Raw genomic sequence first — 16812 nt, 5'->3', positions numbered from 1 at the left:
AGAAGGGGCAGGGGCAGGGCCAGGGAGAGGAGTCAGGTTCCGGCGTTGTGCATTCAGAGATGCTCTTCACCACCGGTGACAAATCTCTCTCCCGCCTGACCGGGCCGTTACCCTGTCCCTCTCACTCTCACGCTGCAGGTTCCGGTGTTGTGCATTCAGAGATGCTCTTCGCCACCAGCAGAGGATGCTGCACCATGTACAAAAGAGAAAAAAAGAGAAGAAAAAGGGGGGCCAGCACAAGAAACTACAGGACCGATGGACAAAAATGATAGCTATGAGATACTTATAATAAATAAAAATGGAAATGGAGAAGAGAGGAAGGGAAGAGGAGAGGAGAAGAAAGGTGAGAGGCACCGTCCAGTGGATCATGTCGGTGCCCCCCTGCAGCATAGGCCTATAGCAGCATATCTACCACCAAGCTATATTTGAGACTAACTATTATAGTCTTGTTCTATAGCTGCAACTATGACTACTGACTCTAACACACTAGAGTTTACACTACCTAGAGATTTACCAACACCAGCTAGAGGTTTACTAAACACTAACTATAGGTCTTACTAAACAGAAAGGTTTTAAGTTTAGTTTTAAAGGTGGAGGTGGTGTCAGCCTCCTTAACCCAGATTGGAAGTTGGTTCCATAGTAATGGTGCCTGATAGCAGAACGCCCGCCCTCCAAATGTACATTTGGATACTCTAGGAACTATGAGTAAACCTGTCTCAGAGAACGGAGAGCTCTGCCAGGAACATAAGGCACTATCAGGTCTTGCAAATAATGCGGAGCTAAGCCGTTTTGGGCTTTATACGCAAGTAATACAATTTTAAATTGGATTCTGAATTTTACAGGTAGCCAATGGAGCGACGCTAACACTGGAGAGATGTGGTCTCTCCTGCTGATTCCTGTCAGCACTCGGGCTTCTGCATTTTGGATTAGCTGGAGCCTATTCAGCAAATTACTTGGACATCCTGCTAACAACACATTACAGTAATCCAGTCTAGAAGATACAAACGCATGAACTAGTTTTTCTGCATCACTCTGCGAGAGGATTTTCCTAATCTTTGCAATATTACGGAGATGGAAAAATGCTATTTTACAAACCTGATTAACATATGGTTTAAACGACAAATCCTGATCGAAAACAACACCAAGGTTTCTCACAGTTGCACTGGAAGCCATCGCAACACCATCTAATCCCTTCCTAAAATGCTCTGGACCAAGAATGATAACCTCTGTTTTATCTGAATTTAGAAGCAAGACATTTCCGGACATCCAGTCCTTGATGTCCCTAAGACATGCCTGAAGTTTAACCAACGGTTCTGTTTCATCCGGCTTCATAGACAAATAGAGCTGCATATCATCAGCATAACAATGAAAGTGTATGCCGTGATTCTGGATTATACTTCCCAATGGCTGCATGTATAAACTGAACAAGATTGGCCCTAGCACTGAACCCTGCGGAACACCATAACAGACCCTTGACTGTTCTGAAGAAACCTCATGTACATGAACAAACTGGAACCTGTCAGATAGATATGATTTAAACCAACGTAGAGCTGTCCCTTTAATCCCAACAACATGCTCTAACCTGTGCAGTAAAATGCCATGATCAACAGTGTTAAAAGCAGCACTGAGGTCCAGTAGAACCAATATGGACACTAGTCCCTTATCTGAGGCCATAAGAAGGTCATTCGTGACTCGAACCAGTGCTGTCTCTATGCTATGATGCATTCTTAACCCTGTCTGAAAGACTTCAAACAGATAATTTCTATACAAATAGTCACATAACTGGCTTGAAACTGCATTTTCCAGAATTTTAGATAGAAAATTTAAGGTTGGAAATTGGTCTATAATTAGCTAAGTCTGGGTCTGGGTCAAGAGAAGGTTTTTTAAGTAAAGGTTTAATTACTGCAACTTTGAAAACCTGTGGTACATATCCTAAATTTAGGGATAGGTTGATTTGGTCCAGTATTTTTGCACCAATAAGAGAAAAAAGATTTTTGAACAGTCGAGTCGGGATGGGGTCTAACATACATGTGGTTGACTTAGCTCTATTGACGAGTGAGGTCAGCTCAGGGAGGTCTATAGGATCAAAACAGTCTAGAGTCAAGTCAGAGCCCAGGGAAGGCGCTAAAGCTGAAGAAACGCCTACAACCGGCTGGTTGATTTCTTCTCTAATTCTCGTGATTTTACTGTTAAAGAAGCTCATAAAGTCTTCACTGCTGAGAGCTGCAGGAATGCATGGCTCCACAGAGTTGTGACTCTTTGTCAGCCTGGCTACAGTGCTGAACAGAAAACGTGGGTTACTTTTGTTATTCTCTATCAACATTGAATAATAAGCTGTTCTGGCTTTGCAAATGGCTATTTTATATACTATTAGAATATCTTTCCATTCACGATAAGAGTCTACAGACTTACAAGAGTACCACTTCCTTTCCATTTTATGCACGTTTTGTTTCAACATGCGGATATCTGAATTATACCAGGGAGTTAAGCTCCTGTGGTTGGAAACCCTCCTTTTCAAAGGAGCAACTTCATCTAAAGCTGAATGCAACAGATCAGCAGTGTTACTAGCAAGAAAATCAACATCAGAGGTAGAACCCAGGTCACTGGCCTCTACTGCTTCACTATTTTCCACTGTCGTAAGATGAGCAATGGCCTCCCTAAATTTAGCAATAGCTTCATCAGACAAACATCTGCTAAAATAATACCTCCTATTTTGCACTTCAACATCGACAATATTAAATTCAAACGTTATTAAATAATGGTCGGATAAAAGGGAGTTTACAGGTGACACCAACAGATCATCAGTTTCAACACCATAGGCGAGAACGAGATCCAGAGTATAATTAAAACAGTGCGTCGGTTTATCCACTTTTTGTGACATACCCATTGATTCTAGAAGAGAATTGAAAGTTAATTTAAGATTATCACTTTCAACATCCATATGAATATTAAAGTCACCCACTATGATGAATTTATCTGTACTGATCAATAATCCAGATAGGAAATCTGAAAATTCAGACAGAAACTCTAGATAAGCACCAGCAGGGGGCCGATACACTACCATTAACAAAACTGGCTTCTCTGATTTCCAGCTCGGAAATTTCAGACTAAGCGTGAGGCTCTTAAATGTATTATAATTGCACTTAGGTTCAGTTTTTGTTTGGAGACTGGAGTTATAAATTGCTGCGACTCCTCCGCCTCGGCCCGTGCTTCTAGGAATGTGATGATTAAAATAGCCGGGCGGAGTCGATTCATTCAAACTAACATACTCTTCCTCCTGTAACCATGTTTCTGTTAAGCAGAAAATATCACTCCTGCTCTCTGTAATTATATCGTTTACTAACAGAGACTTGGAGCTTAACGATCGTATATTTAGTAGTCCGCATCTAATTTTTCGGTCTCTTATTGGTACCAAATGTGCATTGGTTTTAATTTTTACAAGGTTATTTTGGTTAAGGCCTCTATAACGCCGCACCTGGTGAACTTTTTGAGGGCGTGGAACTGCAACCACTTCTATTTTGGTAGGCACCTGGTTAGAGTCGCCAATTACATCATGAAATCCTACAGTTTTTTTGGTAGGCGTTGGTCCTCGAGAAGCAGCAGAGAAGTGTGTACGACTGCAGCTCTGCATCCTGGCCTGGACCCTGCTTTGTCAGGGGGAGCGTCTAGTAAAACTGGCCAAATTACTAGAGACAAGAGCAGCACCAACCCGGGTGGGATGAATGCCGTCTCTTCTAATCAGACCAGGCTTTCCCCAAAATGTCTCCCAATTGTCAATGAAGGCCACGTCGTTTTCTGAACACCACTGCAACAGCCAGCGGCGGAGCGAGAGCATGCGGCTAAACATGTTATCGCTGGTCAGATTGGGGAGGGGACCAGAGAAACCTACGGAGTCCGACAGGGTTTTGGCGTAGTTACACACCGAGACAATATTCATTTTAGTGACTTCCGACTGGCGAAGACGGGAGTCATTAGTGCCGACATTGATGATAACTTTACCAAATTTACGATTACTCTTTGCCAGCAGCTTCAAATTTGCTTCAATGTCGCCCGCTCTGGCCCCCGGGATGCACCTAACTATGGTCGCTGGAGTCGGCCTCACATGCCTGACTAGGGAGTCGCCAATCACCAGGGTCGGCTTCTCAGCGGGTGTGTCGCTGAGTGGGGAAAATCTGTTAGACACATGAAGCGGGTGGTGGTGTTCCGTGCGCCTTTTAGGACTACGCTTCCTCCAAACCGTCACCCAGCCGCCCTGCCTGGCCGGCTGCTCGGGAGCTGCAGGGGAGCGGCTAACAGCAGCTACTACAGGCCGGTCCGCCCCTACTTTAGCCTGGCTAGACCTCTAACTGACTGAGCCTCGCCCCCAGTCCTGCAAATAAACTACACTTCAAGCACTTACCGTCTTCACTATAGGAGGCAGAGGAATAGCTAAACATTTCACACACTGAGCAGCAAAGAGGTGAAACGGTGGGAGAAGGGGAGGCCATGCTAAGAGGCTAACAGAGGCTAACAGACAGAAAATGTATCGGTGATTGGTGACAATGAAAGTTGTGGAAGAGAAAAATGTTGAAATAAAGACAGAAATTTACCAGATCTAGTACTATTTGACCAGAAAACAATCTAAGTTTAGACAAAAAAGTCGGGAGAGATCAGAGCCTGCAAACGCCGTGCAACGGCAACAGACCGCAACACCAGGAAGTGACGTGATGCGTGACGCAATACGTTACCCAATCACCACACATGCTGCTACTTGATAAAATGAGGGCGTAAAGGAGCTTGAGGCCAGATTGTGGCAGGATTTATGAAAAAAATCTGTATACATTTTAAGTTTTCTAGTAATAATGTCAGATGAAGCGTTCCAAACCAAAAAGAATGAGCCCTCTAGAGTATCTCTCCTTTGCCTTGAACAGGCTGTGTGCTGCAAAATTTGCTGCAATTCGGTCCCGAATTTCCCGCGCTGGGCTGCGGATGTGACGTCACATGACGCTGCATGCAGGTTCTCCCCGTTCTCCCGTGCCGGCTTCACTGTTGGCTGCAGTACCCCCCAACGGCCGTCGTGGTGAAGGGTGGCGCTAGAGAGTCTCATTTCTTAAAAGGAGCCTCAAGCTCCTTTAAAGGTATTGTGACATCATTTTTAACATGCTTTTAACACTATTAAAAGTCTTGGCCAACATCCCTCAAATGTGTCTAAAAGAGTGTAACAAGAAAAAATTCACTCCAGTACTCAATTCCTGGCTTTTTATGACGGTGTTTTTTTGCGCCGTGAAAAACGGGTCCTTTTCCGCCGCTCCTCCTCCAAACCTCCTCCTCCTCCTCCTGCTACACGCTTCTGCCGGCGTCTCCACACACACGCGCGCACACCGAACCACAAACACAGCCCAGACAGGGCGACTACAGCCCGGGGATGAAGTCCATGGGACCAGAGGACTCGACTGGAAGTCACGGTCACGGACTTCTAACAGCGGCGTCGGAGAGTTAAGCCGGGAGCGACAGGCTAAGCATGCACGGAAAAGCAGCACGGCGAAGTAGTCCACCGAAAACAATCATAAAAATAAAGGCATGCAAGCAGCAGTAGCCCCTTTCACACAGCCAGTTCGAGGCGGGAACGTTCCGCCTTTAAGCCGCCTCGCTGTTCTGTGTGAAAGTCACGGAGGCGGAATGGGGGGGCCAAGTGGCCCCACCAATAAGCCGGCAGCGGAGGTAGTCACAGAGCCGTCACAGAGACGAAACGGGGTCTGTGTGAATGACACAGCCGGCATGCCGCTTACATGGCGGTCGGACTGACGCTGTCGTCACGCCTCTGATTGCGGAACGCCGGCATGCTGTGTGAATTTACAGACGGGAGCGGCGTTATGCCGGCGTTGTATGGTTCTGTGTGAACCAACAAAGGCGGCGTATTGGCAGGACTTCTTTACACCAATATTGCGGAATCTCTGTGTGAAAGGGGCTAGTGTCTCCTTATCTTAAGTCCAGTCAGTGGCCGCTGGTCTTCTTAGCAGTTGTCCTCCGTACCGGTGATGAGAACAAAAGATCCTCTAAACAGCTCCGTGTTAAGCCTGATTTATGGTTCCGCGTTAAATCGACGCAGAGCCTACGCCGTAGGGTTCAGCGTACGGTGCGCGTCGCCGCGTAACCATACGCCGTATGCGTCGGTGTAACGCGGAACCATAAATCAGCCTTTATGGTGCGCTGGAGAGGAGAGGAGGCAGGGAGCTGGGTGGAGGGGGCGGTGATTTAGCGGGTCGTTACGTAACGACCCGCCACCAAACCAGATGCGCCGTTTTTACACAGTTATGCGGAAAATCCCAGAAAGCACACAATACACTGAATGTTAAAAGTTCGTTGTTTTTTGGGTGTAATTGATGTCAAGACACCCAACAAAACACAAAAAATCAAGAAAAATGTGTTTTTCATGTCACAATACCTTTAAGAAGAGCAGAGGAGTTTGTGCTGCTAATGCAAAAGCATTACACCTTTACATTGGCAGTCTCCAGTGACAAAAGTGCGACCTATGGTGAGATTTTACCCATCCTGCAAAAGCTACAGCAACACTACACCGTGCAGGAAGAGAACTCTGCCTTGATTGTATTTGTCACTGGCTCACTGGCTTTATTTTTGACTGCTCAGTTCATATATCTTTGAAAAAGGACAATTTTATTTTATTTATTATTATTTATTATTTATTTAGAAACATTTAGAAACATGTTGGAATCGTGGAATTTCCAGAGAATGATGCATGTTGTATTTGTTAATTTCTACAGGAGAATATTTATTTTATTAATATTTAAATTTTATATTGGTCATGCTAATCGACCTTTTGTTGTCCTTTTTTCCGAAATGAGAATTGATAAGGGAATCGATAAAAACCGAATCGTTAAGCAGAATGAAAAATGGTTGGAAGATCTTATCAATACCCATCCCTATTAATGAAATATTTTCATGGTTTTCGTGTCAGTAGCTTTACCATTTACCATTTACACTTTTGATTTGACGTACTGAGATGTTTCATCTGAAGGTCTCTGGCTGTCAAGAACAGCACTTTAGACAGACAGCACTTTATAGAAACTGAAAAGCTTTTGAGAGTCAGCCAACAAGATGATTTCATTCTTTTTCTCTGTCCCTACAGAAACGTAAAGGCAAAGAGAGACCCACAAGTTATCGCTGTGATCACTGCAAGAAAGTCCTCACCACTTCAACAGGTCTGAGATTGCATAAGATGATTCACACTGGAGATAAACCGTTCACTTGTGATCAGTGTGGAGCAGCTTTTATCAAAAAAAGTAAACTAAAGATTCATCAACGTATTCACACTGGAGATAAACCGTTCACTTGTGATCAGTGTGGAGCAGCTTTTACCAGACAAGATCATCTAAGGATTCACCAACGTATTCACACTGGAGATAAACCGTTTACTTGTGATCAGTGTGGAGCAGCTTTTACCCAACAAAGTAATCTAATGACTCACCAACGTATTCACACTGGAGATAAACGGTTCACTTGTGATCAGTGTGGAGCAGCTTTTACCACATCAGGTAATCTAGTGACTCACCGACGTATTCACACTGGAGATAAACCGTTCAGATGTGATCAGTGTGGAGCAGCTTTTACCACATCAAGTAGTTTCAAGATTCACCAACGTAGTCACACTGGAGATAAACCGTTCAGATGTGATCAGTGTGAAGCAGCTTTTACTGAGTCAGGAAAGCTAATGATTCACCATCGTATTCATACTGGACATAAACCGTTCAGATGTGAACAGTGTGGAGCAGCTTTTACCCAACAAGGTAATCTAATGACTCACCAACGTATTCACACTGGAGATAAACCGTTCAGATGTGATCAGTGTGGAGCAGCTTTTACTCAGTCAGGAACGCTAAGCACTCACCAACGTATTCACACTGGAGATAAACCGTTCACATGTGAACAGTGTGAGGCAGCTTTTACTTAGTAAGGAAAGCTAAAGGTTCACCAACGTATTCACACTGGAGATAAACCGTTCAGATGTGAACAGTGCGGGGCAGCTTTTACCACATCAGGTAATCTAATGACTCACCAACGTATTCATACTGGAAATAAACCGTTCAGATGTGAACAGTGTGAGGCAGCTTTTACCACATCAAGTCAGCTAAAGAGAAACCAACGTACTCACACGAGTGGTAAACTCGAAAGATGTGATCAGTATGAGGGTGGAATTACAAAAAACACCTCAGCACAAAAAGCAAAATAATCAGACATCATACCGAAACTCGAAAGACCAACATATGATGCCCCCTGGACACCTCCTGGGAAGGTGTTCCTGGCATGTCCCACCAGGAGAAGATCCAGGACACACCGGAGGGAATGTCTTTTGGCTGACCTGGGAACGTGTCGGGATCCCTCCAGAAGAGCTGGAGGAAATGTGTGGGGTGAGGGAAGTCTGGGCATCTCTGCTCAGACTGCTGCCGCCGCTAACCAGTCCCACATCAAGTGGATGAAAATGGATGGATGGACAAAAGCCATATATCTGCAAAAAGCACAAATTTATTGTTACACCGTACTGAGATACAGAATGTAATCTAACTATTCCACAAATACTGCATTAGCGCATGTCTTACATCTCTGCCTTCCTCCTCTCCACCCCGAGCCACTGCCACCACTGGCTGAAGTGGTGCTGCTGCAGGTACATCCTAGGATGTTTCATACGTCTTTCCATGACTTTCACACAGATTATGCAGTGGGCAGGAAGTCATCACCATTCATTTCACCAGTCGGACATCACAGAAGGCCACCTGCTGAATTCATCTTCCACAACCATTCGTGCTCGATTGACTTTGTGCTTAAACGCAGACTGTTCTGCTGTCAGTCGTCCAGTGTCATGGAATGGTTTCAAGAGCCAGTCCTGCAGAGGATAGAGTCTCCAAGAATGAAATACCCAGCAGTCACTGTATATTCCTGATGTGAGCTAGGAAGATGTTCCTCCCACTGGCTAACTCCTGTATGTATGTATTATATATGTAATCAACCATTTGTCCTTGAGAGCTGAACTTTCAGGATCGATTCCTTGAATGCTTTGCTAAATTTGCCCCTTGCAACATTTCTTGATATTTTGATGTTAAAACACCAAACTTGGCACAATTAATTTTTTGGATTGTACTCGTCAAGCCTATCAGGTTTGAGGAAGATTTGTCAAAAAACTTAATTGTACAGGAATCTATCATTTTTCATATCATATTTATTAAAAAGATCATAACAGTGTTAACAGTCTGTATGCATATGTAGTAAAATCCATGAATAGCAAAAAAAAACATCAGATGTTCAAAAAGTGATTTGAACGTTGAAAAGTTGCAGTCCTTCACGCAAACATCAAGGCTGGCGGACACACATTTCTGAGGTTTTGTCCGTTGGCAACACTCACTGGTGATGCAGTGAAGTGCAGAACATGAGGAAACGTGACGTCAACAATAAGTTCACGACCACATGTGAAGGACAAGACAGTCCCCACATCACCAGATCTCTTTCATCTGTTCATCATTTCAATCATTTAATCAGTTCAGTTCTGTCACCATCCGTCATCTGTATGTGAATCTCCAATACAGTAACGTGTGGAATAATCAGATGTCTGCGTGTTCTCTGACCAGAACCCTGTAGTGGTCAATATTCAGATTACACCAGTTTCTCAGGGGTCGAATCCCCAACAACTGGGGTCCTTGATGCCAGTTTGAGATCCAAATATGTTGTTATATCGTTATTGAATGCACTGTATTTTTTATTCGTTGCATTGATTGACTGAATGTGCCTATATTTTCAACACTGTGCCTAGTTTTATGTTTTACACTATGCAATACGTTTTACACTGTACAATATGTTTTTATACAGAACTTTGTATTTTTTTCTTTATCCTTTTGAAGAAAAAAAAAGTCTTTGACAGATCACCTGTTTTGGCGTATTTGTTACAAGGTGGTGGTGGTGTGTGAGGAGGGATATGTGAGGGTGTGTGTGTGAGGAGGTATATGTGAGGGGGTGTGTGTGAGGGGGTGTGTGTGAGGGGGTGTGTGTGAGGGGGTATATGTGAGGGTGTGTGTGTGAGGGTGTGTGTGTGAGGAGGTACCGGTATATGTGAGGGGGTATATGTGAGGGTGTGTGTGTGAGGAGGTATATGTGAGGGGGTATATGTGAGGGTGTGTGTGTGAGGAGGTATATGTGAGGGGGTGTGTGTGAGGGGGTGTGTGTGAGGAGGTATATGTGAGAGTGTGTGTGTGTGAGGGGGTATATGTGAGGGGGTGTGGTCCAACTTTCTAATTGCGGGGTAAAGGGGAGGTAATTATCAGACGTGTTGCCAATTGTTCAAATCTTTATAATTATAATCTACAATTACCAGGTAATATTATGGAAACAACACACACTTTCTTTTACAGTCCAGTTTCACTTTAATTACTGAGTAAAAGCCAGGTAAACATTTCTGTACTTATTGGGTAAATACTTAGGGAACAGAATTACTGGGCAAGTAACTACAAGGTAAGTACCTGCCAATTGCCAGGTAAAACATGGTAACTATCAGGTTAATTACAAGGTCAATAGAGTCATTTACACCCTCGGGGGTACCTGCACCAATCCATTGATAATACATAAATCAATAATGAATGGGTAAATACCTGGTAGTTATCCATGAAATGTATAGTAAATACAAGGTAACTACATGGTCATTGAAGTGTAATTAGCTGGTAACTACCTCAAATATAGGTTATAATTTCCTAGTAGTTTGCAGAAAAATACTTAGTAATTACCTGGTACTTACTTAGAAATAATTCATGTAATTTCAGAGTAATTACATGGTAAATTGACTGGTAGTTACCAATATTAACCTAGTAAATACCTGTAATTTCCCTCATAGTTCCCATCTAATGTCTTTGTAATTACCTAGTAATGTTTAGTTTAAACAACCAGGTATTTACCATGTAATTACATGGTAAATACACATAATTACATGGTACAAGAAAATACGTAATAATTACCTAGTACTTACTGGGTAAATGAGCCGGTAGTTACCATGTAATTACCTTGTAAATACAAGGTACTACTAGGTAATTACAATGTAATTACCATGATATTACCTGGTTATTACTGTACTGTAAAAGAAAGGGTTACCGAGGATCCTTCTGGATCGTTGACCTGAACTGGACCAGCTGCTCTGGTTCAGACCAACATGATCTTTCAGCTGGAGCTGCTACAGGTCGGACATCTCTCAGTCGCCATGACGGCCGTATGGGACGAATAACTGAGATAAAAGCCAGATCCTAAAACATCCCATAACCGTGTCTGGACAGAAAAACATTAAAGAACCAGTTCTCTAAAGTTGTCTTTTTAAAATGAAACTAACATGTCACTGAAAGGTTGGTTGGTACGAACTGATGTGAATCAGCAATATATGAATAAAGTTTTTATTGAATGTTTGGGCTACTTGAAGAGTCTTATATCGAGTCGGCTGCAGGACTATAGAAAGTGTTAGACCGGTCTCTCCTCCTGCAGCTGCAACTATCCGAGTGGATGAATCCGATCGTGATGCTTCATGTTTTAAATATGAGTTTATGTTGTTCACACTGTTGTACTTATGAAAGAGGTGATCACGAACATCCACAATGCGAACTATGAGACTCAATACACGTGTACATTGGGCTTAATCCGTTAGTATATCATACCGTGACAGTAAAACGGAACAAGGAGCTGTTTTTCTTCCCACCAACTTAAAGGAGCTGTATGTAAGAGCAATAATAAAACGAATCATAAAATGACCCCGATATGTCAACAGACATTTAAAAATCATGTTCATTTCAAATCCTTATGTCACTGACAACAGCACTCAAGCCAGGATATTCCAGTTTAAAAAGAGGAGTTGCAGCCCTCAACTGATGTTTATGTTGTCATTTTTTGTTTTGGCCTGAAGCTCCACCCTCCACCTATCTCCCGGCTCCAGCTGATCCAGAATGCAGCAGCACGAGTACTGACAGGAATTAGCAGGAGAGACCACGTCTCTCCAGTGTTAGCGTCGCTCCATTGGCTACCTGTAAAATTCAGAATTCAATTTAAAATTTTATTACTTGCATATAAAGCCCAAAACGGCTTAGCTCCGCAGTATTTACAAGATTTGATAGTACCTTATGTTCCTGGCAGAGCTCTCCGCTCCCAGGGTGCAGGTTTACTCGTAGTTCCTAGAGTATCTAAATGTAGATTTGGAGGGCGGGCGTTCTGCTATCAGGCACCATTACTTTGGAACCAACTTCCAATCTGGGTTAAGGAGGCTGACACCACCTCCACCTTTAAAACTAAACTTAAAACCTTTCTGTTTAGTAAAGCTTATAGTTAGTGTTTAGTAAACCTCTAGCTGGTGTTGGTAAATCTCTAGGTAGTGTAAACTTTAGTGTGTTAGAGTCAGTAGTCATAGTCGCAGCTATAGAACAAAACTATAATAGTTAGTCTCAAATATAGCTTCGCGGTAGATATGCTGCTATAAGCTTATGCTGCAGGGGGGCACCGACATGATCCACTGGGCGGTGCCTCTCACCATTCTTCTCCTCTCCTTTTCCCTGCCTCTCTTCTCCATTACCATTTTTATTTATTATAAATATCTCATAGCTATCATTTTTGTCCATCGTTCCTGTAGTTTCTTGTGCCGGCCCCCCTTTTTTCTCTTTTGTGTATGTTTGCAGGCCGGAGCCTCAGGAGCTGCGTTCTGGCCTGTGTTCCCGGCCCTCCCCCCCCTCTGGTCATCCCATTGCTTCTTCCACCTGCCTACGTGGATGTCTGCTGTTGCTGCTTCCGCCTGCCTGCACCCCCCCCCCCTCTGGTCATCCCGCTACTCCTTCCACATGACTGTTGTGTGCTGCTGACGCCCCCCCCCCCCCCCCTGGTCATCCCGCTGCTGCTTCCACATGACTGTTGTGTGCTGTCGACGTCCCTGACTCCCCCAGTCTGGCCTTCGGCAGGAGGGTCCCCCCTTATGAGCCTGGTCCTGCTCAAGGTTTCTTCCCTCCTAAAGGGGAGTTTTTCCTTGCCACTGTTTGGCTTAAGGCTTTTCTCCCACTAAGGGAGTTTTTACCTGCCATTGTTTATATAATAATTGCTCGGGGGTTTATGTTTATGTTTATGTTTATGTTCATGTTCTGGATCTTTGGAAAGCGTCTAGAGACAACATCTGTTGTATTAGACGCTATATAAATAAAATTGAATTGAATTGAATTGAATTGAATCACCAAGTCAGTATTGTTTCTGAAGCTCCACCCTCCACCTATCTCCCAATCACCAAGTCAGTATTGTTTCTGAAGCTCCACCCTCCACCTATCTCCCAATCACCAAGTCAGTATTGTTTCTGAAGCTCCACCCTCCACCTATCTCCCAATCACCAAGTCAGTATTGTTTCTGAAGCTCCACCCTCCACCTATCTCCCAATCACCAAGTCAGTATTGTTTCTGAAGCTCCACCCTCCACCTATCTCCCAATCACCAAGTCAGTATTGTTTCGGCATCCGGGTTGCCAGCTCGGCTCTAATTATCGCAAACATGGCAGCCTACGTTCCTGCTGCATTCTGCAGCCTACCTGGCAACCTCTGGTCGGGGGGAGGAGGGGGAGGGTACACGCCGCTCAACAATATTTTGAAAGTGACTGCAGTACCAGTTTTGGACATTTCTTACAGATGGCTCCTTTAAGTTCTGGTGTCAGTTCTTAAATTACAAACAAGAAAAAAAAGAGTGTAATGATGCACTGACGCTAAATATTAACATTCACAAAACTTTACGAACATAATAAACCCGCAACTCTTCACGGATGCATGTGCACTTGACTCCACGTTGGTTGTGATGTTCAAAGAAACGTGCGTGGATTTGGGCGTATGCACAGTTTTGAACATCTGAATTTTTCTTTTTTGCGTACGCAAGAATTCCACGCACGGACCAACGTTGAAATCCACGTGCTCTTTGTACATGAGGCCCCAGTTGTGGAAATTCTCCCACTTAAAAAGATAAAAGAAGCCTGTAATTTTCACCACAGGTATATTTTAACTATGAGAGACAGAATGAGAAAAAAAAAACAGAAAATCACATTGTCTGATTTTTAAAGAATACATTTGCAAATTATAGTGGAAAATAAGTATTTGGTCAATAACAAAAGTTCATCTCAATACTAATTATACTATACTATACTAATACTGATACTCTTTGTTGGCAATGACAGAGGTCAAACGTTTTCTCTAAGTCTTCACAAGGTTTTCTACACTGTTGCTGGTATTTTGGTCCGTTCCTCCATGATCTCCTCTAGAGCAGTGATTGGTCCGTTCCTCCATGATCTCCTCTTGAGCAGTGATTGGTCCGTTCCTCCATGATCTCCTCTAGAGCAGTGATTGGTCCGTTCCTCCATGATCTCCTCTACAGCAGTGATTGGTCCGTTCCTCCATGATCTCCTCTAGAGCAGTGATTGGTCCGTTCCTCCATGATCTCCTCTTGAGCAGTGATTGGTCCGTTCCTCCATGCAGATCTCCTCTAGAGCAGTGATTGGTCCGTTCCTCCATGATCTCCTCTAGAGCAGTGATTGGTCCGTTCCTCCTTGCAGATCTCCTCTAGATCAGTGATTGGTCCGTTCCTCCATGATCTCCTCTAGAGCAGTGATTGGTCCGTTCCTCCATGATCTCCTCTAGAGCAGTGATTGGTCCGTTCCTCCATGATCTCCTCTAGAGCAGTGATTGGTCCGTTCCTCCATGCAGATCTCCTCTGGAGCAGTGATTGGTCCGTTCCTCCATGATCTCCTCTAGAGCAGTGATTGGTCCATTCCTCCATGATCTCCTCTAGAGCAGTGATTGGTCCGTTCCTCCATGATCTCCTCTAGATCAGTGATTAGTCCGTTCCTCCATGCAGATCTCCTCTAGAGCAGTGATTGGTCCGTTCCTCCATGATCTCCTCTAGAGCAGTGATTGGTCCGTTCCTCCATGATCTCCTCTAGAGCAGTGATTGGTCCGTTCCTCCATGATCTCCTCTAGAGCAGTGATGTTTTGGGGCTGTCGCTGGGCAACACGGACTTTCAACTCCCTCCAAAGATTTCCCATGGGGTTGAGATCTGTAGACTGGCTAGGCCACTCCAGGACCTTGAAATGTTTCTTACCAAGCCACTCCTTGGTTGCCCGGGCGGTGTGTTTGGGATCTGAAACGTTTCATCTTCAATGCCCTGCTGATGGAAATGGAGGTTTTCAAATCTCACCATTCATGGCCCCATTCATTCTTTCCCTACACGGATCAGTCGTCCTGGTCCCTTTGAAGAAAAACATCCCCAAATCATGATGTTTCCACCCCCGTGTTTCACAGTAGGTTTGGTGTTATTTGGATGCAACTCAGCTTTCTTTATCCAAACACGGCAAGTTGTGTTTCTACCAAAAAGTTCTATTTTAATTTCATCTGACCATATAACATTCTCCCAATCCTCTTCTGCATCATCCAAATGTTCTCTATCAAACTTCAGACCTGCACATGTCCTGTCTTCAGTAGGAACGTCTGTCCCTGCAGGATCTGAGTCCCTGATCGTAGTGAGTTACTGATGGTTCCTTTGTTACTTTGGTCCCAGCTCTCTGCAGGTCCTTCACTAGGTCCCCATGTGGTTCTGGGATCTTTATTCACCGTTCTTGTGATCATTTTTACCCCACGGGGTGAGATCTTGGAGCCCCAGATGGAGGGAGATTATCAGTGTCTTGTACTTCTTCCATTTTCTAATAATTGCTCCCACAGTTGATTTCTTCACACCAAGCTGTTACCTGTTGCAGATTCAGTCTTCCCAGCCTGCTGCAGGTCTACAATTCTGTTTCTCACGTCCTTTGACAGCTCTTTGGTCTTGGCCATAGTGGAGTTTGGAGTGTGACTGTTTGAGGTTGTGGACAGGTGACTTTTATACTGATAACCAGTTAAAACAGGTGTCTTTTATACTGGTAACCAGTTAAAACTGGTGCCATTAATACAGGTAACGAGTGGAGGACAGAGAAGCCTCTTAAAGAAGAAGTTACAGGTCTGTGAAAGCCAGAAATCTTGCTTGTTTGTAGCTGACCAAATACTTATTTTACTGAGGAATTTACCTATTCATTCAGTAAAAATCCTACAATGTGATTTCCTGGATTCTTTCCCCCCATTCTGTCTCTCATGGTTCAAGTTACCTATGATGAAAATTACAGGCCTCTTATCTTTTTAAGTGGGATAACTTGCATAATTGGCTAAATGCTTTTTTGCCCCACTTTATATATATATATATATATATATATATATATATATATATACACACATATATATATTTATTTGGGCATGCCGTTCAGGAAATTAATATTTAAATATATTGAATGAAGCTCTGAATATATTGAATGGACCTTGAATATATTGAATGAACCCTGAATATATTGAATGGACCTTGAATATGTTTTTTTTTTTTTTTATGATTAAACTTTTTTTTATTGATTTTCCATCACTCAATCAAGCACTTCACATGTCCATAATATGGCCGTTTACAGCAATACAAAACCAAGCTGTGAACACGAGAAAAGAAAAGACAAAGAAAAAAAAAAAAAAAAAAAACAGAAAACAAAGAAAATGCACATTCCTCTTGACACCCTATGCAACACCGCATTTCCTCCTACAGCATTGCACTTCACGTTCATCTACCACACATTATTTGATAATACACATACCTCAGGGATATGACACAAAGATTTCAATTATTATGGCTAGCCTCTCCACTCATCATTTCCAGATAGGGTTCCCAGACTTTTCTGAACACACTTATACTGTTGTTAACTCTGTGAATAAGCTGCTCAAA

This window comes from Cololabis saira, chromosome 8 (assembly GCF_033807715.1).
Source record: "Cololabis saira isolate AMF1-May2022 chromosome 8, fColSai1.1, whole genome shotgun sequence".
In the NCBI taxonomy this organism is placed as follows: domain Eukaryota; kingdom Metazoa; phylum Chordata; class Actinopteri; order Beloniformes; family Belonidae; genus Cololabis; species Cololabis saira.
The sequence above is the reverse complement of the archived record's forward strand: the minus strand, read 5'-3'. Positions refer to the sequence as shown.